General features: G+C 37.3%; 1 protein-coding gene across 5 annotated transcripts in view; it reads right to left on the bottom strand.

Moving 5' to 3' along the window:
• Nucleotides 1-27188, bottom strand: part of NKAIN3 (sodium/potassium transporting ATPase interacting 3) — a 353633-nt gene that overhangs the window by 145846 nt on the left and 180599 nt on the right. The window lies entirely within an intron of this gene.

Raw genomic sequence — 27188 nt, 5'->3', positions numbered from 1 at the left:
AAGAGGCAAGGGCAACATAAAGAGCCACAGAAGTACAATTTACAAAGTTTATTAACCAGATTACAAGAAAGACAAACTGATATCAAATTAGTTATAGGATCACAGTTCGGGTGGGAAGGGAGATTCAAGGTTCTCTAGTCTAACATCCCGCTCTCAGCAGGGTCAAAATATGACATCAAGCCAAGTTGCTCAGGGCTTTATACTGTTGGGTCTTGAAAAACTCTGTCAAAACTTTAAAAGATCCCCATAGTCTTCTACCTCAACAGCTTCAAAGCAGAACCCAGAACAGATCAGTTGACAGAAAAACTTAACCTCCAACATAGGAGCGAGTATTATGCTTGACAGATGCCTTCCATGTCTAAGATCTGAAAGAGTTGGAGGGAGGGGAGAATAAGAAGACCAATAGTCAGAGCACTTTCAGCTATACCAGTTCCTCTACTTCAACCCTCACTTCCCCAGAATAAAGGCAAAAATTCTTAACCCAGACTTGGTTTTACTGTAGTGTTTGATTTGGTGACTTGCAGCAGAAAAGGTTCCAGAAACCAATAAGATATTTGCACAAATCCTTCTGTGGGAACTAAATTTTTAATGCTCATAATGGCTCGAATTTCTATAACATAAAGCTAAATTCCCCCCACCCCCCAAGAAGTCAGATTTCTTTAAGAAGAGCTGCTGAGTAAGCTTAGTGTTGCAAAATACAGGCTGCAGTCATCTCCACTAATACATCTTTGCAGCTATGAGATTAGGTGGAAAATGCCTAATCACAATAACAAAAATTCATCAGTAATCCACTAATGGCTAAAGGCACATTTACTTCTCTGCTGGTTTGCAGTAAGTAGCTCAATGACTAACTGTCATTCAGGAGAAATGAGCTGAGACTTTGTGCTATGTAATAACTCAATCACAAGACAAAATTGTTAAACACACAGAAATGTTCCTTGAGAGAGCTATTGTACCTATTTAGCAGAAGCTGAAGGACTTCTTGGAATATGCGCCTTTTCTAAGAATTTGCTCCAAAATGAGCTAGCCTATTGCACACTATCTACTTTTGTTTAACTTTTGGTGTGGATATCAGCATGTATTAAGTGAAATGAATTAATTCATGTATTTTATAAGCCCAGGATTTCCACAGCGGGGGCTAAGACATAGCAGCTAGTATAAATCAAAATCTTAGTGTCCTTAACAGATTTTCCAGGGTAGGTAAGCCCATAAGACAAACCTGGATTTAAAACCTGTGTTATCAAAATAATGTTTAATGATGCAACTTTTTAATGCTGTTCTTAATACTGTCAAAACCCCTCAGATACTCAGCTAGGAAAAAAAGGTTCTTTTGCCAAAATACCTTCCTTCTTTTGTTAAAATGCCTTCCTTCTTTTGTTCTAGAAGCTGATACAAAATGTTAGGTACTGGCAGTCAAATGTGACTCCTCTGCCACTATAAAGTCTTTTCTAGGGTAGATTCAGCCTTTTTGGTAATTTCCCAGGTCATTCTCCCTTGCTTCTAGGAAAGTAAAAAAAAAAAATAAAGGTACTTTAGAAAAATGTTTTACTGTGAGATTAAGAGGTTTTCCAGACTAAGTTGAAAATTCACATGCTCTCTCTCCCTTAATTCCTTTTCCCTCTGGTATTATTTATTAGTAATTTTGACTCATTTATCGCACAGGATTTATCCCCTAGTTTGAAAGTTGCTTGAAAAACACCATAGGGAAGAAAACAACCATATGGTACATCTACCAAGTGTGGCAAGAGATTCGGACATCTGACCCTTCTGTCCATTCCCATGATAACCAGGTTTTGTGCTTCAAGCACAAGAGTCCATTAAATGAGAACAGTAAGGACCGTAAGAATTACAGCTGATGCTGCTCTCCCTCTGAACTGTCCCTGTCCACCCCTTCCTTACACTTTAGCCATACTTCTTTGTCAATCATTTCTTGAGCGCTCTTCAGAGCTGGTATGGTACGATCAAAGTCAGCCACACTATTTCAAGAAGGTGGGCAGTATGCAGTGCTATTCCAGACACATTAGCATCCCAGTTTTGAGGCAAAAAACATGACATAGCCCTTGTGAGGAAAGAGGGCAGGCCCTTAGCAAGTGTGAATGGCTGGCATTCAGCTGAAGAGTCTCAGCACCAGGGAAGCTGGGAAAGGCCAAGGTGTACTCCATTGCACTGCTGTGTCAATCACTCCCATGGGGTCAGGAACACTCCATATATCCTCACTTTCTACATACAGATTGTACACCAGCTATACCCCCTGTTTTGGGCTTGATCACAGAGCAAGGGGAGTTTGAGATGGGGTTATTAGTTGACAGTTAATGAGGAAACGTTAACTGCCTTCCTTCCTTCTATGCTTCTGGTAGAACACCTGGCATTAGCCTTCCCCTGTCAACATGCTTGTTTAGAAATGGTGAGCACCCTACCATACATACTACTTGCTATCTTTCAAATTGAGGTAGGATAAACATTTCCTCCAAGCTGGTTAGATTTCTAATTAAATGTCATTCACATCTCCATCCAGCAACAGGTTTGCTACAGATCTTACTTACAAGGACAGGAATTTTTCAATTTTTCCCACCTAGAGCACAAGGAGAATACAGCTTCTGACTCCTAGCAATGTAAGACAAATGACCCACACAGTTAGGAGAGTGTTATTGCAACATCCCTCTTTTAATAACATAATGGTCTGGATACTTGATACAACTGATATTAATTGGAAGAGACTTTTCCCAGGAGATGTCAAAGTATGAAAGATTATTTAGCCTCACTTTGTATTACCTCACTTACAAATGACGTAGTGGATGCAATTAGCATCCTTATCTATTTAGTTAGTGCTGAAACAATATATAGGAGCCAGTGAAGAGGGAAGTGGTTGTTAAACCAAGCTTTAGAAAGGAGACTACAAGGCATTTGACTGTTGGAACTTAATCTATAACATGAATCAAAGACGTTATCTCCTCCAATCTTCTCCTCTCTCTCCCATCATGAGAGTTGAAAGATATGCCCACATCCTCAGCTCCTTTGGAGACAGATCTTACTGAGTGAGTAATACACAAAAGTGTTTTCCTCTGACATACAGCGCAGCTATGCCACAGCATAATCCACTATTGCCAGCCCACTAAACAGCTGCTCAATGTCTAGGGTACCTGACATCCAATATATCTTTTCCAAAGCACACTAAACCAAGCAGTCCACTGCAGCAGCACCACTTTTCTTCAGAAACCTGGGTATCTATCTGCCCCTAGGAGGAGGCCAACTCCCTTTGAAGGCTTTTCTATAGCAGTTGTGTGGTGTAAAAGCATGGAACACTTTCTATGAGTGGGTATTGATTCTCAGAAATAAGAATGTAACTATTCTTGAGTGGCAACACAGCATTTCTTTTTAATACTAAGAAGAAATAACTCATGTCAAAACACTATGGGGACTGCAGATTACTTTAAAGCATTTTTTTTTCAATTTCTTTTGGATAACTGTTTGCTTGTCTGTCTTTCGAGTCAAAGTGAAAAAAGACACAGTAGATTTCTGGATCAAATACATATTTCACTTTAACACAGAATATTTTAATTCACACAGATCTTTACCAAAAACCATCAGAAACAAAGGCGATTAGAGGTAAGAATCTTGTCCCATTTAGAACAATTATTTTGTTAGTGTATTCAGCCGGCCTATGTTAAATCCAGGTTGTCACACTTTTTTGATCAAAAAGAGGGATTTGAATAATGGCAATCTGCCTTTAATCTCCCTTCTTTGACAACAAGCTACACATTCTTCACAGGACATTTTCTTTTTGAAATCATTCCACTGCACAGGAGATATTTTGGTTTGTGTCAAAGGAAAAGGAGTCCTTGTGGGAGCTGTGGGTCCACTCTGGGAGAGAAAAATATTAGAACAGATCAGAATAATTAGAATAAATATTAGAACAGATTAGATCCAGAGCAGACCTAAACCATAAAAAAGAGCACGGAAGTGTCTGCTCAGCAGTAAAATGAAGAAAAAAAAGTCCATGTACCACCAGTTCCCTGACTGCTTTTCCCAGTAGCACCCCTCTCTCATGTTGAGCCCTATGAAAGATTTTGCTCAGAGCCCCTTCCCTACCAGCTGTGACTAATAAAATCTACTCATTTTCAAATATCCCTTCTTCAGTTTTCCCTTGCTGCAGACAGTCCTTGTAACTCAGAAAGTGTCATCTGTGCACAAGCAGTTTAGACCATGAACCCCCCTCTCCCACACTGTGGCTCTGGGCTCTGACCATTAATGACTGAAAAAAACCAGACACTGGCATTACCATTTTCATTCAGTTTGTGAATCTAGAAGTCTGGGGGGGGGGGGGGCAGTCCCCCCCCATGAAACAAACTACTGAAACTTTGAGGGAGTTGGGGTCACTCCTGCTGCCTGATGCTTTTCAGCAGATTAATATTTTGTTGGGAAAAAAATACATGAAAACAGAATTTGCTGCAGTACACATCTATGTCCACTCAGAGCACAAAATAGTCTCTTCTAGATTCTAAACCAAGCTTATCTAGCTGGCGTAAGAGTACACAGTGCACTCCTGTCATCTACTTAGTGCACCTCAGACCCCACCTGATGGGAGGCATGTTCTACATAGCAGAAAATGCTCCTAAAATCTTTACAATGTCTTATTTTTGCATCAAACCCTTCCGCCACTTAATAAGTTTTAACACACTAATGCTGTATTAGTGTAGTGAAAATAAATGTGTCTATATGGATGACACGTTGTGTATACATTTTAAACAATTTTTTTTCCTAATGTCAGCATTGGGAATGGTGACAGTTACTGCATTTGAAAAAGGATGTTTTAAAATGCAGTTTGTTAGTTCTCAGCCAGTGTTAAAAAAGGACTTCCTAGTGGCTGGGTTTCGTTCCAGCAAATAATGAGACTCTGTCCCCAGTCCCACCTCTGTAAGCTGTCCCATATGGACAGGGATGCTGTCAACAGAACTAAATGGATTGTTTATTACTTCAACTTTATCTAGTAGTTTGGATAAAAATAGAAAGAAAAAAAAAAAAAGATGTTGAAGGAGAGAAATCTTAAAACTGCATCAAACCACAAAACTGCTCAAACACATTGTTCAAATTGCTCTGTTAAACTTATTTTTGTATGGATGCTCTGTTGACTTTTGGAGAGTGAAAAACGCTTACTGTTTAATGACATCTTAGGCTTAATATACCTAAATACACTGACACACACATCCCCAACCAGCAACTTTCTAGTAACTATTTGGAATGGAAAAAATTCTGAAATATCATCTCAATGTCAACATTTGTAATTTGTTTCTTCCTTCTGTTCCCTCCAGCTGGCTACAGATCATGCATAACAGTGGTTCAGCAAGAATGGAGAACATGTTCAACATGGGATGTGGTCACCTCAGATCTCTAGATGAAAAAAGAGAATTAGAGACGCAAGGCTGGACTATTACCATTGTGAGATGCTGCAGCAGCACTTCTGGGTTAAAACTATCAGGTTTCATGCAAAAGGTACTGTTTCATTGGTAAATTTTTATTTTTCCATTTATCAATCTTGAAAATTTTACATGATCCCTGAAAAGTATTTTTAGTATCTGCAAACCTTCTCCTCTTGGGCAGAAAAAGCTCTGCCCATCATAACAATTTTTTATTGTTATGATTGTTAAATTGTTAAAAATTTCCTGAATTTTTTATAATATTATATCAACTACCCTTAATGAAGCACTTAACTGCACTAAATATTACCTCAACTCAATGTGAAATAGTCACTTTGCAGCATAAGTGATGAAAAATTGATGATATAGTAGGAAAAACTATTGTTATATTCCACATTTACCCTTTCCTCAATGAGGTCAAAGATAGAGCTGTAACCTAGAATGTACTAGATGAAAAAAAACAGTGGCTCCAATCATATTTGACCAGAGGCAGGCAGCAGTACTGACACAGAATGAGTGGTAGGCAACATCATCCTTCGCTTCCTCTAAAAGTCTAGGTTTTATTTTGGTGTTTTTAATTTCCCATACCCACAAGCAAAGTCTTGTAAGGCAGCACATTGTCTGTGACCCTAGGATAGAGAATGGTGTATTTAATATTTTTCCAACACACATCAAAAGATCGCTTATGCAATCTTATGCAATGTCTTAACTTGCCTATTCCTTATTTTTCATTTCTTATCCCAAAACTGATGAGCTATAACTTTCCAAATATCCTTTGTAACAGAAGGCTAAGAACGAGAGGAAGGAAAAAAGTTATGTACTTGCTGCCCTTCAAGCAAATATACGGCTTGTAATTAACAGTTTCAACTCAATATTGAAAATATTGAAGAAAGTCCATTTTTCTTTTTTTTTTTTTTACAGTTATCTCTGAATACAGAAAAAAAAAATGTTTTCCTTAAAAACAGTGTAACACTGTAACAACCCTATAAAACAATAAAATCACTCTGGCTCAGCTGTAACATTATTAGATCTACCTACAGAACTTCATGCATTTAAATTTAAGAACAAAATGGCATGACACCATTACTGGCACTTTTCACATGGTTGTTAGCATTTGTTTATCTGACAACAGATTCAGTCATTTTCTTTAAGATGCTCTGTTGGTTATTTTCTGGAAATAAAAACCTTAGTCTGAAAGAAGTAGTTCAAAAGCACTCGCTCTTCTCCTGTGCTAGATGCAATGGTGTCCTGAATTTATAAAGCAGAGGTCTTGCGTAAGAGTCTCTGTATAAGAAAGGCAGTTACAGTGCTGGAGTGTAGAGAAAGAGGAAAAAAAGAGACAAAGTGGTTAAGGGGTTTTCTTAAGATAATAAAAAATACCTCAAGAGAAGTCCATCATATTATCCAACAAATCCAAAATTTGCAACTGCAAACATTATGTGGTACATGGATGACAACACCTGTGTATTTTGAGATATGACAAAATAAAACAACACTGGGTCATATAATCACATGATATATAATAAATTGATTAGTTTGTGAAAGAGAGTATATGATAGGACTAATGATTATTCAAGAGAATGCACATGGTGACTGAGTGTCTTTTATGACCACTTTTATAATCCAGTCCCCTTTTACCTGCTAGCTCAGAAACTGGAACTATCCTTAACAGGATGCAGTATTGATCACTGGATTTTTTTTTTTTCTGCTTTGAAATAGTTGCTCCTTTTGGCTGGCTTAGGAAATACCAGCTGCATGTGTCTCTCATTGCATGGGCCACAACTAATGGATTTGCCAGGTTTATCCAACAGCCTTGTTATACTATAGTGTGTTTGAAAAGGGGGAAAAATCTTCAGAAACCCCTGAGGACAAAATAATGGAGCAAAGTCAGAAACTGTGAAATCTGTCAAGATTTATTAAAAATGGCAAGAGCAATGCCACTGAGATGAAATTTTCAATTAGCAAAGTTACTTCAGGAGCCAAGTATGAGATGTTATTAAAGTTTTCTGAGTTCTACTGTTTGGATTAAATGTACAGAAAAAATGTAAAATGTACAACAGAGACGTAAAAATCATAGTAAAAACTAATGTGCAATTTCTGCTATAGCAGTTTTAAAACAATTTAAAACTCAGGTTTGAGGGAGCTTACATATTGAATCTTTCTTCCTAATCACAATGGTTTTTGGAAAATCTGAGCACAGCACGGCAACCTATTCTTTAGGTATTCAAAGACTAAGTAGGTTATTTAATCGCTTGAGTTGATAAATGTAATATTTATCCCTGAATATGCATAAGGTCATAGGCTGTGAAAGATTATTCACAGATTTCACAAAAGCATTTTCTGACAGATTCTTTTGTTCTGAATAGTTCATTTAGCAGATGTTCAGGTTCCAACAATATTTTCTAGCCCTTACAGTTACCTGAAAATAACTAGTACCCTGGACATTTCCTAAAGGAAGATAACAACAGCACACTAAGGAAAATAAAAAAAAGGGACAACGTAAGCTTTCATTTTAAAGATGATTTTTTTCGTGTAAGTATGGGAACAATTATGCCAGCTGCACCTGCCTACATCCAGCTGTCCTAGGAGAGATTTGAAATGTGCAATAATATCTCATGATGTGAAAACACTTTCTGACCTTAACATTCTCGGGGGATCACTTGCTCTTCTAATAAAACCAGTCCTGTTTTCTGACTTCTCATCTATTTGATGCAAGTATAAGTCACTTGATAAAGATGTGTTAAAATAAAGCAATACTTGTTTTAGTGACCTAAATGATGTCAAAGTGAGGAAGCAATGAAAGGTTATGTGACTGCATCTGTGAACTGCAAAGGCTGCATACAGGACACAGAATGTGATGTCAGTATTGATGGGATTTCACCATTTTTCTATAGTGATAACTTCTTCAGAATTCAACACTGAGTATAACCAACAAAACCCACAAGTGTTGTCTTCTACTTGAGGGGGAACATCAAACCAGAAAATCAATTTACACCAAAAAGAGTATCTTTCTCATTAAGCATTCACTGAGAAGTCTATGTATATATTTTATTGGTGCCCTTGTCCCTCCTCTCTTTTTTTGATTTCATTTATTAATATATTAACTATCAATATATTATTAATTATTTTCTATTTATTTATTTATTTTACTTTTAAAAAAACATAAACCATCTCTTCTATTGTTTTGGAAAAAGCCTGCATGATCATTAGAAAAAGCTGACTGTGCCAAGGAAGGTTGCATCAAAAGATCATGGTGCAATATTTTACCTCAGGTAAAATATTGCCACATGTTCAAAAAAAAAAAGAAAATAATTCCCCAGTGCTTTCCATGTAAGATATTAATGTAATTCAATAAAGCGGAGGAAGTTCAGGTTAGCTAGAAGGAAGAGATTCTTCACTGTGTTGGTGGTGAGGCACTGGAATGGGTTGCCCAAGGAAATTGTGAATGCTCCATCCCTGGCAGTGTTCAAGGCCAGGTTGGACAGAGCCTTGGGTGACATGGTTTAGTGCGAGGTGTCCTTGCCCATGGCAGGAGGTTGGAACTAGATGATCTTAAGGTCCTTTCCAACCCTAACTATTCTATGATTCTATGATTCTATTAAAGACAACCAGAGAAAAATCACAGTCTTAAAGTGTTTTTCTCTGAAAAATCTAACCCTGAAATGGTTACCAAGCAGAGAATGTATTTATTTGTCAAATCATTATCACTATTTCAATTATAAGTAACTTTTAAATGGAAAACAAGCACTGATTTTAACAAGATTGCTGTTAACTGCGCTGCAAAAAACCCTATGATATCAAAACCTTACTGCTGAAGACTAGACTAATTAACAGGCTAATTTCATTACCCCAAGTTTTCAAACCTGTGATATTAATTAAGAAACAAAAGGAGACAAATGGCCTGCAAAGAGACATATCTGCCTTCTGGCTTACAAATAGCAGTTGCAATCTGTGTAATCGATACCAAGAAACCTGCTGGAATTAATGCCCAACCTCACAGCTTTCTGCACCAGCTCTTTCATTTCTCTGACCTTTCAGGTAAATGTATCTTGTGGTTTTCAAACGACTAACTGGCACCTTTCATTACTTTAATCACTGAACTAAAAAAAGTATGTAAATGTCAGCCTTTCTAAGACCACAATTTGATATATCCATAATTTCTGTACGGAAAGGTGTGTCAGTAGCTTCACGGCTGGGAAATGGTCAACCTTTATGAGTTCTGAGGGGAACAAGGGAAATGAAAATTATAGTTTTCATTCTCTTCCAGCTGTAGCAGTAGTGGGGCTGCTGCTTAGTATGCCCCAGAAAAGACTTTGCATGTTAAATATACCACCTCCCGATATAAAAGACAGAGCTGGCTTGAATGGCAGTTAACATAAAAGCCATAATTCAAATGGAGATGTGTGGATCAGGAAAGTAAAAGCTTTTTAAGATTTTATTTAAGAAAATGAAAATATGTTAGATATCAGAGCCTGAAATATTGAAACTGCAGATATTTACCTCCATCCAGAGGAGGGAGTTTAAGTCCTTTCAGACAAAGACACGAGATAGATAGTAAAGAAAGTGGGTGTTTCTTGGTTTTATGCCTTTGATTGTCTGAAAGTACTTAATGTTTGTTTCCTTAAATTTTTGTTTGGAATTATTTTATTTTTCTAATGTGAATGGTTCAAAGTTGAGGCAGGGGAGGTTCCGACTTTAGGAAGCATTCATTTACTGAGAGAGTGGTCAAACACTGGAACAGGCTTCCTAGAGAGGTGGTCGATGCCCTAAGCCTGTCAGTTTTTAAGAGGCATTAGGGCAAGCCCTTACCGACATGCTTTAATTTTTTGATAACTTAACTGGTCAGGCAGTTTGACTACATGATAGTGGTAGGTTCTTTCCAACTGAAATATTCCATTCCATTCTATTCTAAAAGTAAGCACTAAAAGTTTTTATATAAAAATAAACTCAAATCCCTCCAACCACTAATTTATCATTACAGTGAAATACACAATTAATGAATTAACCCCCACCCCCAAAAAAAAACACTTGCTCTGAAGAAAATCTGTGAAGACATGATTTGGCATAGCTAATGGTTAGGAATCACATTCTGACTTAGAAAGATCTCTAGAGAATAGCATCTTGCAAGCTCAATATCATGGTCCCTCAACTCTTCACAAGCCTGCCCTTTAACCAGGAATTTTGCTTATGCATCTCATACATTTTCTTGACGTTTCTTTCCTCTCCAAGATGTAATGTAAACCTTGATATTTACATAGAAAATACAAATACTATTGTTTAAATTTGCTATTGAATTAGATTCACTTAGAAATACATATGATATTTGAAATAAAAAATAATCTAATGAATTTAGTGTTCTCCCTCTCTGCAGCCACATTCTCCTATATATTGTGTACAAAGACTGCTGATGCAATGAGCAACAGAAGTTTTGATCAAGAGAATAACAAACTAAAGTCAAACCACAATATCCTTTATCCACCCCCACGTGGCACCTACAACTACTGCCACATCCTGCTTTTCACCCATAATATTTCTTCTTTTTTCCTAGTAAAACCCATGAGTTCACACAATATGCTCAAAGGCAATACATACCAAAATTACTTAGCTAGTTCATTACAACATATTCCATAAATTCATTGCAAACTGCCTTGGTTATTTTTGTAGAGATCAATCTTGCAATCCAAGACTACAGAGATTAAGAATATGGTTTTTTTATATTTTTCAGCAATTTTTTACCTCCTTTGTTCATCAAAAAGCATTTTCCTTATTGAATTGACCTCGGATGACTCAGGCCTCTCAAAAATTTTTGATAGGTAGATGTCAAAGAAGCTTATGTTTTCCAATATAAAAACTGGTGATAAAAAGACAGGGCTGCGAGCACTCAGTGATTTAAGAGAAGATGTTGCCTGACATACTCAAACAGAAATCCACACATAGTAGAAAGCGGTTTTTACAAAGCTGAGTTTTCCATAAAGTCACTTGTTCCATTATTGAGCTTCTTGTGGAAGCAGATAAAATAAGATCCTCCTTGCATTTACCAACAAAGATAAAAGAAGCCAGAGTCAGAAACTGACAGTAACACTAGGTTATAAAATATATATCCCAAAACATTTTAAAACATGACTTAGACTTTCCGTTGACAGAGAATAATATGAAATGTTACTCAGTTTTTTAATCAGACTTTTTTTTAAATCAAGTGTTTACACTTGAGGCAGGACAATACATATGGTAGCAATTTAAGATAATTTCTTGCTTACTGTTCTCTTGTGGTGCTATTTGGTACTTACAATTATCTATTTAAAGATGCTTAGTTTGTAAATGTCAGGTGGTCAAGAACAACATAGGCATTGAACAAGATCAGAGGGCGACCAACAGCAAACAGTCCAGGGATGGTTATTTGGAGGGACCAGCATTTGTCGAGTATCAGAAAGAGGTAAATTAAATGAGCTCACATACAAGGATACAGAATTTAATACTACTTCTAGAATATGTTTACAAAAATTAATTTGGTAGCCTACTTTGTTTAGATTCCACACTGGAAACAGAGCTTGTTTATAACAGTTCAAAAGAGCTAGAACTTTGCATTCAGTCACTTATATGAGAATGCTGTTGTCTGGTTGTTCGTTTGTTGGTTTTTCTTTTAATCAGAGAACATGAGCGAAGGAACTGTGTTTCTTCCACATAATTGAAAGTAATGCTTCTGTAATCAGGTCGGATGTTATGACCTTGCGAATAACATGTAGGCCATATCTTCCATGCTTAAGGTCTAGTTGGTAAAATAATTACGATTGCAGGCTTAATTTAAAGCTGTCCTTCATACTTCTGAAAAATCAGCTGACAGAAGATTACACTTGGATCTAGCTTGTGTAACAGTGATTTGACTTGCAAAATAACTTGGGTAATACCAGAGTAATAGGCTAATATTAATCTGCATTTACTAACCACCTTATTTTCTAATTCTTGTCATCAAGTTTTAACATTTTCTGTTCTTGTCTACGGAAGTTAAAGGGGAAAGAAAACCATTAATTTATTAAAGAACTGTCATAGCTTTCCTTTTTGAGAAAAAACTGGGTGAGGGTTGGCATTCAGACAAACCAAAGATGAAAGCAAATACTAATTTGGAGTAGGCTGATTTGAAACACAGTGACTAAATAAAGTATCCTAGGACAGCTTTGGGCAGAGTTTACTCTTGCCTTGTTTATCCACAAAGCAGCATCACTGAATTCCCTCAGAGTCTGCATAACTCATATTAGCACTCAGTGAGGTGAATTCCTGCACCTACATGTGAGGCCGGAGATCTCTCAACAGCAGCACTGTGGATCACAAGTAGCATCGCGGCCTCTACCACTTCGCATTGGCATAGGGTCTCGTGCAGGCTGACTTGACTAATATTCCACTAAAGGAAAGAGAGCTATGTATTCATCTACCTCACAGAAACTAAAAAGCTTTTAATAAAGCAAGTTATAAAAAGAGCCTTCCTGTACATATGCATGTATAGATTTTGAATACAGGGACTGAATTATAAATCCAAGATGTGTAAGTAAAAATGTCACAGCAAGATATTTTGCTATGAGGTTTTGTCATTTCAATAAATTAGAGACTAGGGACTTCTTGCTAGTGGGAAAGTGCCTGAAGTATCAGCTGGGGACATATTAGATCCCCAGATGTTAACTGTCTTTTTTTAACCCCCTGTCTGATCCAATAGAACGAATAATCTGGGTCCCCTCTGAAGCCAGACATTTGTTTACTGAAGGATAATTCAGTTCATTCTATTTTCCCCTATATTTTTTTAATGAATATTCTTAAGAACATATTTGTAATAAAATATCCCTATATCTACTACTCTGTGTGTTACAACCTCATTGGTTTAATGCGTTCCTCCTACAAAGCTGTTTAAGTGTAAGATGGAGAACTGATTTCTTCCTTGATGCTTGCTTTTTTTGCCTCTCTTCACTTGTTTCCCCAGCACCACCAGATACCTCACAAAAGCAGAATTTTCCAAGGGCAACTTCACCTGGCATAACTGAAGAAGGTGCAGGAACTGCAGGCTGGCACCTAACCCATCTAGGAATACTAATACACATGGGTACTAATACCAAATGAGTGTGTATGAAACACTGATTTTACTGTTCTAATACTGCAACAATATCCATTCATTCCATATAAACAAACTCAAATCCACTGTCAGCAGCTGTGTTACCTGAGATGCATACCAGCTGGAATGTTTCACCAGTCTGGCTAGAGTAATAAGAATGGCAATGCCCGAGGGATCACCTAGTTCTAGAAGACCAAACTGACACCTGCCTGCAACAACTGTAGCTTGTCTGGTTTACTTCTTTAATCTCTTTTTGATTTGCCACACATTTCCAGCACCTCTTCTTACCACCTGCCTGTAACACAAGCCCTCATCAGCTCTCAAGTATCCCTGGCTCATATAGCTGAACAGGACTGTCTCTGGATTTTCTCCTCCAGTGTATTCTTACACATAATTCAGATACCACTGGTCTGCATCTTTTCCTTCATCTCTTTTTATATGTGATACTATCTGAGACTCTTCACCCAAGAGATTTCCCAAGAGATTCTTCTGAAAATATCGAACTTTTAAATTATAGTGCACCTCTTCACAGCCACCTTTTAAAAACTTCTCCAGTGTTTATGATCACTTTCTACTTTCACGGTTTTCTTTTTCTGAATCATATAGGTCAATTTTCCAAGCGAGCAGCACTATGAGACATTCTTCTTCATGCCCAGCTGCTAGGGAAGAAGAGTTTGGTGTATTGGCAGGGTAATGGAAAAGGAAAGAGCCTCCTGTCCACAGTGTCATTTTCTGTTTCTACTCATTTGGACACCATATCCACAATATTCCAGGCAATATAGTTTTAGGCTGACTGGTTTTCTTCCTTCTGAGAGAGTTATTAAAAAGTAGAAAAGTAGAGTTGTCATAAGGTTATATGCAAAAAAGTTGTTGTGCAAAATCTTCAGTGAAAAATCTTTAATGCAAAATCTAGTGATGTCATATTCCTAATAAAAAGAATATTATTTCCTGATAACAAGTAACATTCAATCTGAAACTTCCACTGAAAATACTGGGAAAGATTTATCACACCTGCAGAGCATACCTTTCAAGATGGGTTTTTAGCAAAAGAAAATAAAAATTTCTATTCTGGCAGTTCCCGGATGATTCACTAACTGTGATGACTTTTTTATACCAAGGACCTACCCAGACCAATAGCTTGCAAAACTGGCCAGGTTTTGAATAAGTGACTTCAAGAAAGTACTTTGCACTATTTAAATGACAGAGAACTTGAGCGGGAGTTATTTCATGTCAAAAAAAATAAGTTTTGGAGAACATCAGGGTATCTAAACTGGTGCATGTCTGAGTGCATGCTCATTTCTGAAGGTCACTAGATAAAGAGAAGATGTCACACTGAAACTGCTCCCATGATGTAAAAGAGAAGGTAGTTAAAGCAATGATGAAATACATTCCTTAGGTCAAGTACTACATGTCTACATGCTATGGAAACATAATGGGAACTGACTTGGTAGAAAAACTTCCAGTTTAGTTGATAATTAAAAAAAAAAAACAACCAAAGAAGAGTAAATCAAGATGAATATCCCCCCTCTCGCCCAATGAGATATTCTGGAACCCAACAGATCATCTTCAGAAATTACTTTAATAAACACCACTTACAGAGAGCAGAAAAAAATATGACGCTGATGTGTACTGCTATAGTGCCAACCATCTGTAGCACTTACAGTCAGAATTTCTGGCATACCTCAGAAGAAAGAAGGTATTTCAGAAATATATTACTGTGTTTATGACATGTAAATGTCAGTATAGCCCCCTACACTACTGTAGCACAGTAGACTTTTTAGACTGAATGTCTAAAAAGATCACGTATAATTTCCCTTGAAAGCACTAATTTGCATTCATACATACTTCAGTTATGGTAGGAGGTCTACGTGCTTTTCTCTATCCAAGCAGAAATATAGCTCTGCCTCAGTGGTAAGGAGTCCTTCAGTAAACTTTATAACCCCATTCCAGACTCCGGCTGTCAGTTAACAGCTTTTCAGAATGACAGTTTAAATCAAGAAAACGTCACATGTGTATAGTAACAGGTGTAATCTTGCCTGCAAATTGCTGCCTGTGGTTTTCAGAAACACAGTAAATTGCTGGCGATTTACAATGAGTCTCACTGCAAGGATAACTTGACTTTTGCACATTTAACAAAACACTCTTAAATTATTCATGCATATCATTCAATGTTTGGCCGATTTTGAGAATCATTGATTTCAGGAACCTGTAGTCTGCCTTTTTACTAGATAAATATAAATCTTATATTTCACTTTTATTTCTCAAATGTAAGACTGAAAGTCGATCCTGGTACCAAAGATCCATGACACATTTTAGAACTCACTCATCAAGCATAAGTGGCCAATTTTTTTTCAAATGCCTGACAAATACAGAGTTTTAGACTATCTTTGTATAGTACTTCAGTTACCTCAGGTCTACTGGTATCTACAATAGAAGAGATCTCACTATGGTGATACAGAAGACTATACCACACATGTACCTTTTCAGAATACAGTGAAGCAAAGGTTGTGTTCCATGAGTTAAATATCTAAGCAACAGCTGTGTGGAAAGCAATGTAAGTACATAAATTAAGGTACATAGAGGAAAGCTATGTACATAAATCAAGCACATAGAGGAAAGCTACACAGCTCAGGGTGAAAAGCAATACCATGACTTGGTGGACAGTGCTTTATGGGAAAAAGATGCTACAGCGAAATTTCTACCTTGGTAGATGGACAAGGTGGGACCACAGCACCTTTCTTCATAGATGGGAAGAGGTATGGTATATTTAAAGAAAGGAATAATAGAAGTGCTGAATGCAGAGATGATGCCCTTTCCTGCCTCTGAAGATGCAGCAAGACTCACAGAGAGACAGTTTTCTTCCCCACGTTGCCACCAAGGCAGTCTTCAAAGGAGAAGCTTCATGATAGCCCACGAGAGGCCTATGTGAAACTTGTGACTGAATTCCTAAAAGTGCATTGTCAGTATTGAGTCAGTTTTATATCATTGCCCTCCAGGGTTTCCTTCTCCTCAGAAAAGCAAACAAAACCTTGTCTCTCCTTTAAGGTTACTTTGCACACAAGTACAGAAATAACATTATTATTAAAAAGTTCTTTCTTTACAGAAATAACTGAGCCACAATGCCTATTTTGTATCCAATCTGTATGATCATGGTTTCAACGCTTTGTCCTGTAGTTACGTCAGTTTCTATTATCTAAGAAGAAGGCCAAGGTCTCTGAAATATTAACATTTCACAAAATGAAATCCTTTATTTTTCTCCTAAAAAATATTATTTACCAACAGCCATACATGAGCAGCAGAAAAACCTGCAGATACTGAAATACTACAGTTTGTTTTCAGTAGTATGTATAATTACTATGTAATATCTTCTGTTTATTTTATTGTAACCCATTGTTGTGGTTTAAGCCAAGCCGGTAACTCAGAACCACACAGCTGCTTGCTCACTCCCCACCACATCCCTCCTCCTGGCTCCCGGAGGGATGAGGAGGAGAATCAAAAGAGTGTAACTCCCATGGATTGAGATAAGAACAGTCCAGTAGCTAAGGTATAACACAAACCACTACTGCTACCACCAATAATAATAATGATAACGGAAATAACAAGGGAAGAGAATACAACCGCTCTCCATCTGCTGACCAATACCCAGCCCGACCCTGGCAGTGATCTAGCCCTTCCGGGTAACTGCCTCCAGTTTATATAGTGAGCATGACGTGCTGTGGTATGGAATACCTTTTTGGTTAGTTTGGGTCGGGTGTCCTGTCTCTGCTTCCTTCCGGCTTCCCCTCCTCCCTGGCAGAGCATGAGACTGATAAAGTCCTTGGTCAGAGTGAACATTATTGAGCAGCAGCTAAAAACATCGGTGTTATCAGTGTTGTTCCCCGGCTGAAAGTCAAAACCACAGCGCTGCCCCAGCTACTAAGAAGGAGAAAAAATGACTTCTACTGCTGAACCCAGGACACCCATAAGCTCCTGTGTTTCTTTTCATGTACAGTACAACCTGAATTAAAAGGACACTCAGTAGACTGACAAAATAACCTACTAAGGAATGTGGAAATACAAGTAAAAGGGGGTGATAATTCCATTGGAAAGGCAGAACACAACCCTGTGAAATATTAAATGATCCTTATTTGATGCACCAACTTATTTTACTTTAGGCAAAACTCCTAAATACAGGAACACATTTATATTTCCATGCTAATAAAGGGACTCAAAATGCAAGTCCTAAATTAAAAGAAAAACTAAGTCAGAAAGATTATTTATTACACTATCCACAGTCTCTGTGATGTGATACAGCAGCACAAACTAATGAGTGGATTGCAGATCATAAAGAGCAACATATTGTGAAGACTTTTTCACAAAAACATAATGATTTCTTTGGCTTTGAATAATTTTTGGATTCTAGGAATGGCATTAATTCTCAGTGGTTTTTTTAGTCTTCTTCGTAAGGACTACATCTATGTTTTTTAAAACACTGAACATTTCAGAGATGTACTGAAATAGTCAGCTAAGGCAGATGATGGCTTAAAAGAAACACCAATACAAACGTCATACATCTACATATCCTTCCCTGAATTTTTCTGACTCCAATTCATTGAATTTCTCTCAATTCATGTTATGTATTAGGAGAAATTACAAAGCATAAGCACAACAGAAGAGGTGTCACAGTAATATATATAAGATCAATACAAGCAAATGCAACCTAGATGACTTGAAAATGCTGTTAAGAGACACTATTAAGCAATACCGCAATGTGCATAATATAAAAACATAGAATTATATAGATAGATGCATACATTGGTATTTGTTTAACACATTATATATTAAATACATCAAATCTTCACATTTCAACTTTATTGCATCAGACAAGATGTTTTGTACCCGATGGATTCTTCTTTTTTTTTCAACCTTTGCAACAAAGCCTCCACCCTTTCCCAGACTTTGTATATAAGTGGAGGTGTCTATGGATTGCCTCTTATTTTAATGCTGATTCTGCAAACTACTTAAATGCATAGTAAGCATGTGAGTAATTTTATTGAGTTTAATGAGACTACTCATGCATTTTAAGTTAATCATGTGCCTTGCTGTACTGAAGCTGCAGAAAAAAAAACATACGGAAATCTAAGTAGTATGAATACACAATGTTATAGGACAATAATCGCTGCAATTTACACACATTGTCCCTGTGATTTAGGTTATAGGAGCCCTTTGCGTGTGTACTGCTCTTGTCGCCTCTCTCAAGCAGATGTAGAGGTTGTGCGTATTAAGAAGGCATCTCAGTGAGGTAAAATGTATTTTTACCATACTGTCCTCAGGGAGTCAGAGAATGTATAAATTCACAGTACTGAGCAAGTTGGGGAGAGGGGTTGTGGAGGCCTAGGTGAGTGGCACATGGAGTTTCAGGGGTTAATGAGTTAGGGAGTATTGCAGGTCCAGAGCTAGGGTGCTTTGGATGAAGGACAGAAACTTTGAAGGAATACAGAAGGGTTTCCTTCCCTTCTCTTCCATTGTGGTATTTCGTCTGTTTAGTTTAATTTAAAGACAGCAATTATAAAGTTCCTAATGAAAGGTTGCAGCAACTTTTCTCTCTGTTGAGGCACTCGACAGTTTGTTCTGTCCCCTCTTCCAGCGACCTTTATTCATTTCTAATAGGAAACATATACAAGAATTTAATTATGAAAGATTCATCCTTTGTGAAAATTTCTTCAGTCAACGGGTACAAAAATTTTCAGTGCTAGGCAAACAAACACAGGCGTATACTGATTGTGTCAGCCTGTTGCTCAAGGAACCAGGATAAAAATGGACAAAAGAGTTCAGTCAATACAAATTGGAGGATATGTAGTGGACAATATTTAATAGGGAAGAAAGGTAGAATCCATGCTAGCAAGGTTAAAGGCAGGAACAAATTATTCATTAAGCTTATAAGGAACAAAAGAAATAGAGATGATCTAGACCTACTAATAGATAAAGACTGTAAGGTTTTTAAAGAGACAGAAAAAGCAGTCATCTTTAATATGTGTTTCCTTTATTTAGTAAAGAAGAGAATGAGAAGAGGAGGAAGAAGCACATTCTAAACCACTAGTAAATGATCTATCGATTCATAAATTATATTCAGTCTTTAGGCCTGGACAACTTACTTAGGCAACCAAACAAAAGCATTGAGTGTTGATATTCATGAATGTAAATAAGTTGGGGAAAGTAAATAAATCTTGGGAACTTCATGAGACTGAAGAACTTCAAAGCTTACGCAAGGTTCAAAACACGCAATGGTTCTAGGACAGTTAGTTTAGCATCAGTCCCAAAGGAACTGAAGGGAAAGATGACTTAAAAAGATGCTTGAGAACCAGCAAAAGCAGTATAATTGATGCCAGTCAATAAGATTTCATAAGATATTAGGACTTATTAAACAAACTTGATTTCATTACTTCAAGAGACTAAAAGTTGAGATGATAGACGCAGCTCCAAGAAGATAATATATTTAGCCCTCTATGTGGCATCCAGAAAACATTCTTGTTGAAAAAGTTAGAGTGCCAGTATATTTTTAATGGACTGAAAATGAAATAAATATAAAACTAGCTAATTGACATAGTTATCAATGGAAAACATAGCTGAATAAGAGTGTTACTAGCAGGACTCCTTTGGGATTGATGTAAGGTCAACGTTATTCAACGTTTTCATCAATGATCTAGAAGTAAGTATAAAATCACTGCTTGTAGTGGATGTACTTGCAGATGACACAACAAGAGGGAGGAGGGTAAACAATGAAAAGGCAGGCAGCTGTACAGGGCCATCTGGACCACATAGTTAGCTGGGATCAGTAAAACAAAATCCATTAAATTGTAGGCACAAGCAAAGTGGTACAGTGTGGAAGCAGGAAACGCATGTCATGCAACAGAACTGGAAGCTGCATCCTAAGGAATAATATACATGGATAAAAGTTAATATAATCCTGGAATGCTTAAGCAAGCTGCCTAGTTAGAGATGTAAAAAGTGATCTTACTTAGACGTTTAGGAATGAAGAAATCCTAGGATACTCATGGCATTGCAAATAAAACTCTCTAACAACTTTTTTAAACCATTTGGTTATTTTATATACTAAAACTAAGTAAATATGTGTTCCGAGCACATTTTAAGATGTACACATTTTCACAAATCTTAGCATATTGTATTAGAGTGAAGCAAGATGTTTGCAAAGAAAATCTTACAACAAGATGATTTAAATTCTGCATAGGAAGTTGCAGTTTTAAAACCAGAGTATAAGGTATATTTTTCTCTAATCATCAGTTGGTCAATTGATTCATAAGCATAAAATATATAAAAAATAGATAAAAATATCAAGAAGTCCAGAGGAGGGCCACGAGGATGATAAGAAGCTGGAGCACCTCCCATATGAAGACAGGCTGAGAAAGCTGGGGCTGTTCAGCCTGGAGAAGAGAAGGCTGCACGGAAACCTCATAGCAGCCTTCCAGTATCTGAAGGGGACCTATAACGTTGCCGGAGAGGGACTCTTCATCAGGGACTGTAGTGATAGGACAAGGGGTAATGGGCTTAAACTTAAACAAGTGAAGTTCAGGTTAGACATGAGGAAGAAGTTCTTTACTGTGAGGGTGGTGAGGCACTGGAACAGGTTGCTCCATTCCTGGCAGTGTTCAAGGCTAGGCTGATCAGAGCCTTGGGCAGCAGGGTCTATGGGGAGGTGTCCCTGCCTGTGGCAATGGCAGGGTGGTTGGAATTAGATGAACTTACGGTTCTTTCCAATCCTAACATTCTACGATTCTATGAAAAATAGCTACCTCATGTGAAAAACAAGACATAAGGGTAGAAGATACCCTGAAGCAAACCATAGTTGCAACTCATGGTAGACATGAAGCATATGAAAATAGTCCCAAAACAGCATGAACAACTCTGAAGTTAAATGTGCGGGTTTATTTGAGATGAAGACCTAGTGGAAATCGGTTTCTTCACATCTGGACATGTACATAGTTTTTTTCTCATAGAATGTAGTCTTTTATCTAACAGCCCACCTTTGAAGTGGAAAAAATAAGAAGCATTTGTGAATGCCTTGGTAACAGGTAAAGAGAAAGAAATATCAATTTAGTCAAGATAGGAAGGCTCAAAAAGAAAATCATCTGCCTTGGCCATGAGAAAGTTAGCCAGTAGCTTGGTCTCTTCTGATTAAACTGAGGAATACTACTAAACTGAATGAAAATAAAGCTGAAAAGTACAAATACCATTCATAATTCACAGAAAATAAATGTAAAATGAATCAACTGTGTCATATTTGGTGCAAAGAAGTAATCTGGATTTTAGCCATAACACCTATGCCCCTCACAGCAGAACTAGACAGAAGGGTCAGCAAGCAGTTCAGACAGTTCAAAGTGTCTCAGCGCAAAAACATGTCAAAGCCTTCAAATGTCTTTGAGATAAACAAGGAAAATCTTCAGCCAAGACTGTCAAACTGAATATCTCAATCTACCAAAGAAAGAAGAAAAAGAAGGTACTTCCAAGCATGCAGAGGTAAGATCCATAGAACTAACGCTGAGCAACATTTCTCAGCAGACAGGTATAATGTATTCTCTACCTGCAATGGAAAAGCTCTTTCAAAACAGTTATCTTAAAGAACTTTTACAGTCTCTCTGAAGATATAAGCAGAGAGAGAGTCTAAGGAGACAGAATGCATTGCTGCCATAACACAGAGACAATCAAATTATTCATAAACAGTATCTACCCATAGAAAACTGTCTCAGGCAAGCACTGTTGCCATCACTGTGACTTCCAACATCTCTGCTTTCCCCATTTGACTGAACAGGTCAAAGACCCAGCATTATTCCTAGTATAGTAAAGCCACTCTGACAATTAAAACTCCTAGCAAAGCAAAGGACAGGAGGGCAGCCAAATCCCCAATAGGATTCTCTCACTCTTTTTCCATTAATCTGCACTGAAGAAGTCTGCTCAAAGGAGTGCTGATACTCATGAATAATAAACTCAGTCACATCATCAACATGAGCAAGAAATTTCTCTGAAGGACAGCTGAAAAAGGAAAAGAGAGTATAATGATCTAGATAAGGAATAATCCCTTCAATTCCCTTATGCATTGAAAAGGAGTTCTCAAAAGGCATTCATCTTATGGGGGTTAAACAAATTATTTCAAGAAAAACAAATTTAGGAGCTAAGCTTTCTCCAAGATTCATACCACACAGATTAAGAGACTGCTCCTATAATCTACAGAATCAAAAACCTTCGAATTAAGAAAGATTAACACAACATAAACACTAAGCATTCCACAAAAGATTGTCAAAACAGACATGTCGGGAATATATTTAAGGCTTACCCAAGGGATGCTATTGAACTAACTAGAGGTTTTTTTGATTGCTGAAGCCTTCAAAATAAATGAATTTTAGGAGTAAGGGAGGGACACTACCCAACAGTCCCCCTTATTATGCACCAAGAAAAGACAACTCAAAAGGAGATGAATGGCAAAAATTTCTTCCAGATGCTCTTTTGCAATATCTGATGAAAGTCAGGTTCAGGTAGGCCCACCAGACTTAGAAATTTTCTAAAACACAAAGGTTAAAATGCCAACACCAGACCCGTATAGCAAAATAATTTAAGGTAAATGTTAACTCAGAAAGCTCAAGACTATGCACATTGCACGCTGAAATACTTTAGAAAATCCTAAAGAATGAGGAAATCTCTGAGTGGATACACAGGCTCTACATACTTAGTAAAATCTCCATGGATACCTTATGAAAAGTAAAACAAACTTGTATTTTTTCTTGCCTTTCCTCTAAATTAGGGGGAGTTCTGGAATTCCAAAGAATGCAATTACAGTCACCTGGATGAAATCTAAAGACGATGAGCTATTGCCTGCTGAACATGAGCCAGCTTGTGCCCAGGCAGCCAAGAAGGCCAACTGCATCCTGGCCTGTATCAGAAATAGTGTGGCCAGGAGGACTAGGGAAGTCATTGTCCCGCTGTACTCAGCACTGATGAGGCTGCACCTCACTACAACACATTGAGGTGCTGGATCATGTCCAAAGAGCAACGAAGCTGGTGAAGGATATAGAGAGCAAGCATTATGAGGAACATCTATGGGAAATGAGGTTGTTTAGCCTGGAGAAAAGGAGGCTCCAGAGGCACCTTATCACTCTCTACAACTGCCTAAAGGGGGGAAGTAGTGAGGTGGGTGCTGGGTCTCTTCTCCCAAGTAACTGGGAGGAAAAGGCCTTAAGTTGCACCAGGGGAGCTTTAGATTGGGTATTAGGAAAAATTTCCTCACTGAAAGGGTTGTAAAACATTTGAACAGGCTGCCCATGGGAATGGTTGCACCACCATCCCTGGAGGTATTTAAAAGAAGTGTAGATGTGGCGCTTAGGGGTATGGCTTCATGGTGGACTTGGCAGTGCTAGGTTGACTGTTGGACTTGATGAATCAGTGTGAAATTCCCTTCAAACCAGTAAAACTGTCTTTAAGCTGGGCATCAGTTAAATGAAACTATTTGTTAGAAGACTGATGAAATGACAGGGTTACTCATTAATAGGAAGAACTCCTTACTTGGCCAATGTAGGAATAAAAATTTCAAAGATACAATACAACAGGAAAACAGTGTACAAAAATTATTAGCAAAAAGCATCATTTTGACCTTGGCAGGCAATACATCGAGCCTGCAATTGCACTAAAAAAGTATCGTAAGGGTCAAAATCTGTACATAGCAGTCACTCTGTCAGTACTTAGAAGGTGCTGGAGAGACAGCAGATGTGGTTGATCCAATGTGTCTGAACAAGAATATGATTAAAGAAATAAAATAGCTTTCATTGAAGTTTTGCCAGAAGGACATCACATTTACAAAGAACAAAAAAAAAATCTAAGCAACAGCCTTCTTTTTTTTTTCTACAATAAAAGCATAACAATCACTACAAAATATATCAAATTGTCAATTAGTACATAAAATAATAGATTCACCCTTCTCTGCAGATGAATTTGCCATACTTGCTTACAACCAAACCACAACTCAGAGAAATTTCCCTTCCTCACTCCATGAACAAGCTAATCAATTCACCTTTTCCCAAACACATGAGGTTAGAATAAATGACTAGATAATCCTTCCTGTCCCTATATGCTCTGATTCCTTATTCTGTACGTTCTTGTTCTACATCTAAATACCCAATCTTTTTCCAAATTTTGCTATGGGCTTCAGACACAGATGTACTATAGGCACTCAGGGATTTACCCTCTTGCATCAACCCATGTCTCTCCAATTTAGAGACAAGGTTGTCATGTGGGACAGTATGAAATGCTTTGCACAAGTCTAAGTAGATGACAAGTCAGTTGCTCCTCTCCTATCCATCAGGATAATGAACTCAAACAAATATGAATGTTTGTATTAATAAGCTTATTTGTGTAGCAGTTAGGTAACCATATATATCACATTCCTCATTCCCAACACAAGTAACTGATGGCTGTTAACTGCATTATTAAAAAAAAAAAAAAGCCACAAAGATGTCATCTCAGTTATTTAAACCAATGAAGATGATGGTTGCCTACACTGTAAATATCAACCTCTGAATTCAGCAATCAAGAGAACATCAATTCTGTTTTAAAAACATATTTTAGTGGTGCTGATTGTATATAATACTATGAATCACTGTAAAAGTGACCTGAAAGGATATGAAATATAATTTTTGCACCATCTGGAATGTAGTTCTGATTAAGTTGTTCAGCAATTTGATTGCATCACCTAAACAAAATAATTAACATCAGAATGACACATTCTCCAGTTTCAGTGGCATTTATCTGTGTCCCATTTGTTCCATGCAATTTTTTTCAAGAATGACCTTATGCTCAAATTGTGTCACCAAGGCAGCTGCATGTTAATTCTCCTTCCAAGATTGAGCATGTATTTCATTAAAACTTACATGATACTAGAGCTTTACACAACAGACTGAAACAGACAGAATATCAAATCACTTTGGTTTTGTGAAATCTGGAACACCAAAAAAACCCAACAAAGTCTCTTCAGCTAAAATAGAAGTCTTTGAGGCTAGTTCACTGTTGAAAATTTTGAACTGAAAGAATGTGTACTGATTTCAATACTAGAGTACTAACAGATTAATACTCTTCTGCTCTTTGATTTGCATTGTTTTTTTGTTGTTGTTTTTTCGGGGGGGAGTGGATTGTTAAAGAGAGCATATATTAAGGCATCTTCTTAAGCATTCTGCAGGCAGCATTTCTTTAGTTTTATTTTCAAAAGGATGCATGAATGTGTAGTTATTCTGTTTTTTTGGCTGAGATTGTAAATTGCAAATAAAAAGATAATTTATTTTTCCATAGCTTCACCATTATGAATTGATAGTTGGTGGCTAGTTGCTTTCTAACTTTTCATGGAAGTAATCATTGTATTCTAAACAGAAACTACCACATGCAATTTCTGCTCCTGCACGTACTGATGTCAGCCTAACACAACATCAAAAAATACTGTTTGCACATACCATTGAAAGGCACACCACCAACACACTGAATCTGTGATTAACAGTACCTAATACCAGCCAAGGCCAGAGCTATTATTCCGAAGTGCAGAAATGTTGTTTCAGTTCAATATTACACTGCATAACTTCACAGTAAATTGGTTTCCAGGTTTATTGCCAAAGCAATTAAAAATTCAAAAGGTTGCTGTTTGAAAAGAACATTATGGAAAAGTATTAAATACAACTGAACCAGGAGATTATTTCTGTTTATGGTGAGAGAGCAGCAGGATGGGAGGAACAACTTGCATAAGGAAAAGTCATATTAGAAGTTCATATTTTAGCAAACACATTTCAGTGTAATGTTTATTGTAGAAAAGGGCACAAGAAGAACAAAAAGGAGACAACTGGTTCTAAAACCTTTTTATATTAAAAAAATCCCAACAAACTGTTACTTTTGAGAGCTGCTTCAAAGAAAGGGTGAAGGCCAAGGGAATTAAATGGATTATATGACGCAAGCACTGAAACTTGCATTGTGTCTGGTTTTTTTTACCTCTATATTAGTTTAATTCTATTTAAATAAATGGTGTTTAATTAGCATTCCTCCTTTTTCCATGTCACAGAAGATTCTGGACCATGACTTTCAAAACAGCAATTTACTAAACCCCTTTGGAATAATAAAGTTGGGGAAGGAAGACAAGGCAAGAGGGCCCAAACCTCAAAGAAACAAAACCAATCTTTTAATTAGGTTTGATTTCTGCAAGTTGAATTTTATTAGCACACACACTAGAAAGAGATTATATTTAAGTACTGCTATAAAATGAGTTATTTGTAATGACTAGAAACTATAGAATGCCTCCAGCTTCATCCTCTGCTTTATCGTGATGCGTTATTCCTGCATACTACAGCTACTAGCAGCTGATGGCACCAGCTGAAGTAAATGGACATATAGTAGTAGGGAGAGTATGAAAGTGATGGACATGAGAGATGTTGACCAAAGCAACTGGTATGAATCAAATGTGTGTGGGAAAAAATTCTCAGCTGAGTTGGACATGAATGTATGCACCATGTCCAGAAGCAAAGAAATATACTATTATCACTCTCAGATTGTCCTCAGCAAAGCATGTGCTTCTGTGAAAGGCAATGATTTGTGTCAATTAAAAATCCATCAACAGAACAGAAAGCACATGAGCCTTATCTGTAACAGAGGTCTAATCTCTG

Source organism: Pezoporus wallicus, unplaced genomic scaffold, assembly GCF_028554395.1.
Source record: "Pezoporus wallicus isolate ANWC-B61680 ecotype Strahan unplaced genomic scaffold, APGP_CSIRO_Pwel_v1 contig_4131, whole genome shotgun sequence".
Lineage (NCBI taxonomy): Eukaryota > Metazoa > Chordata > Aves > Psittaciformes > Psittacidae > Pezoporus > Pezoporus wallicus.
The sequence above is the reverse complement of the archived record's forward strand: the minus strand, read 5'-3'. Positions and strand labels throughout refer to the sequence as shown.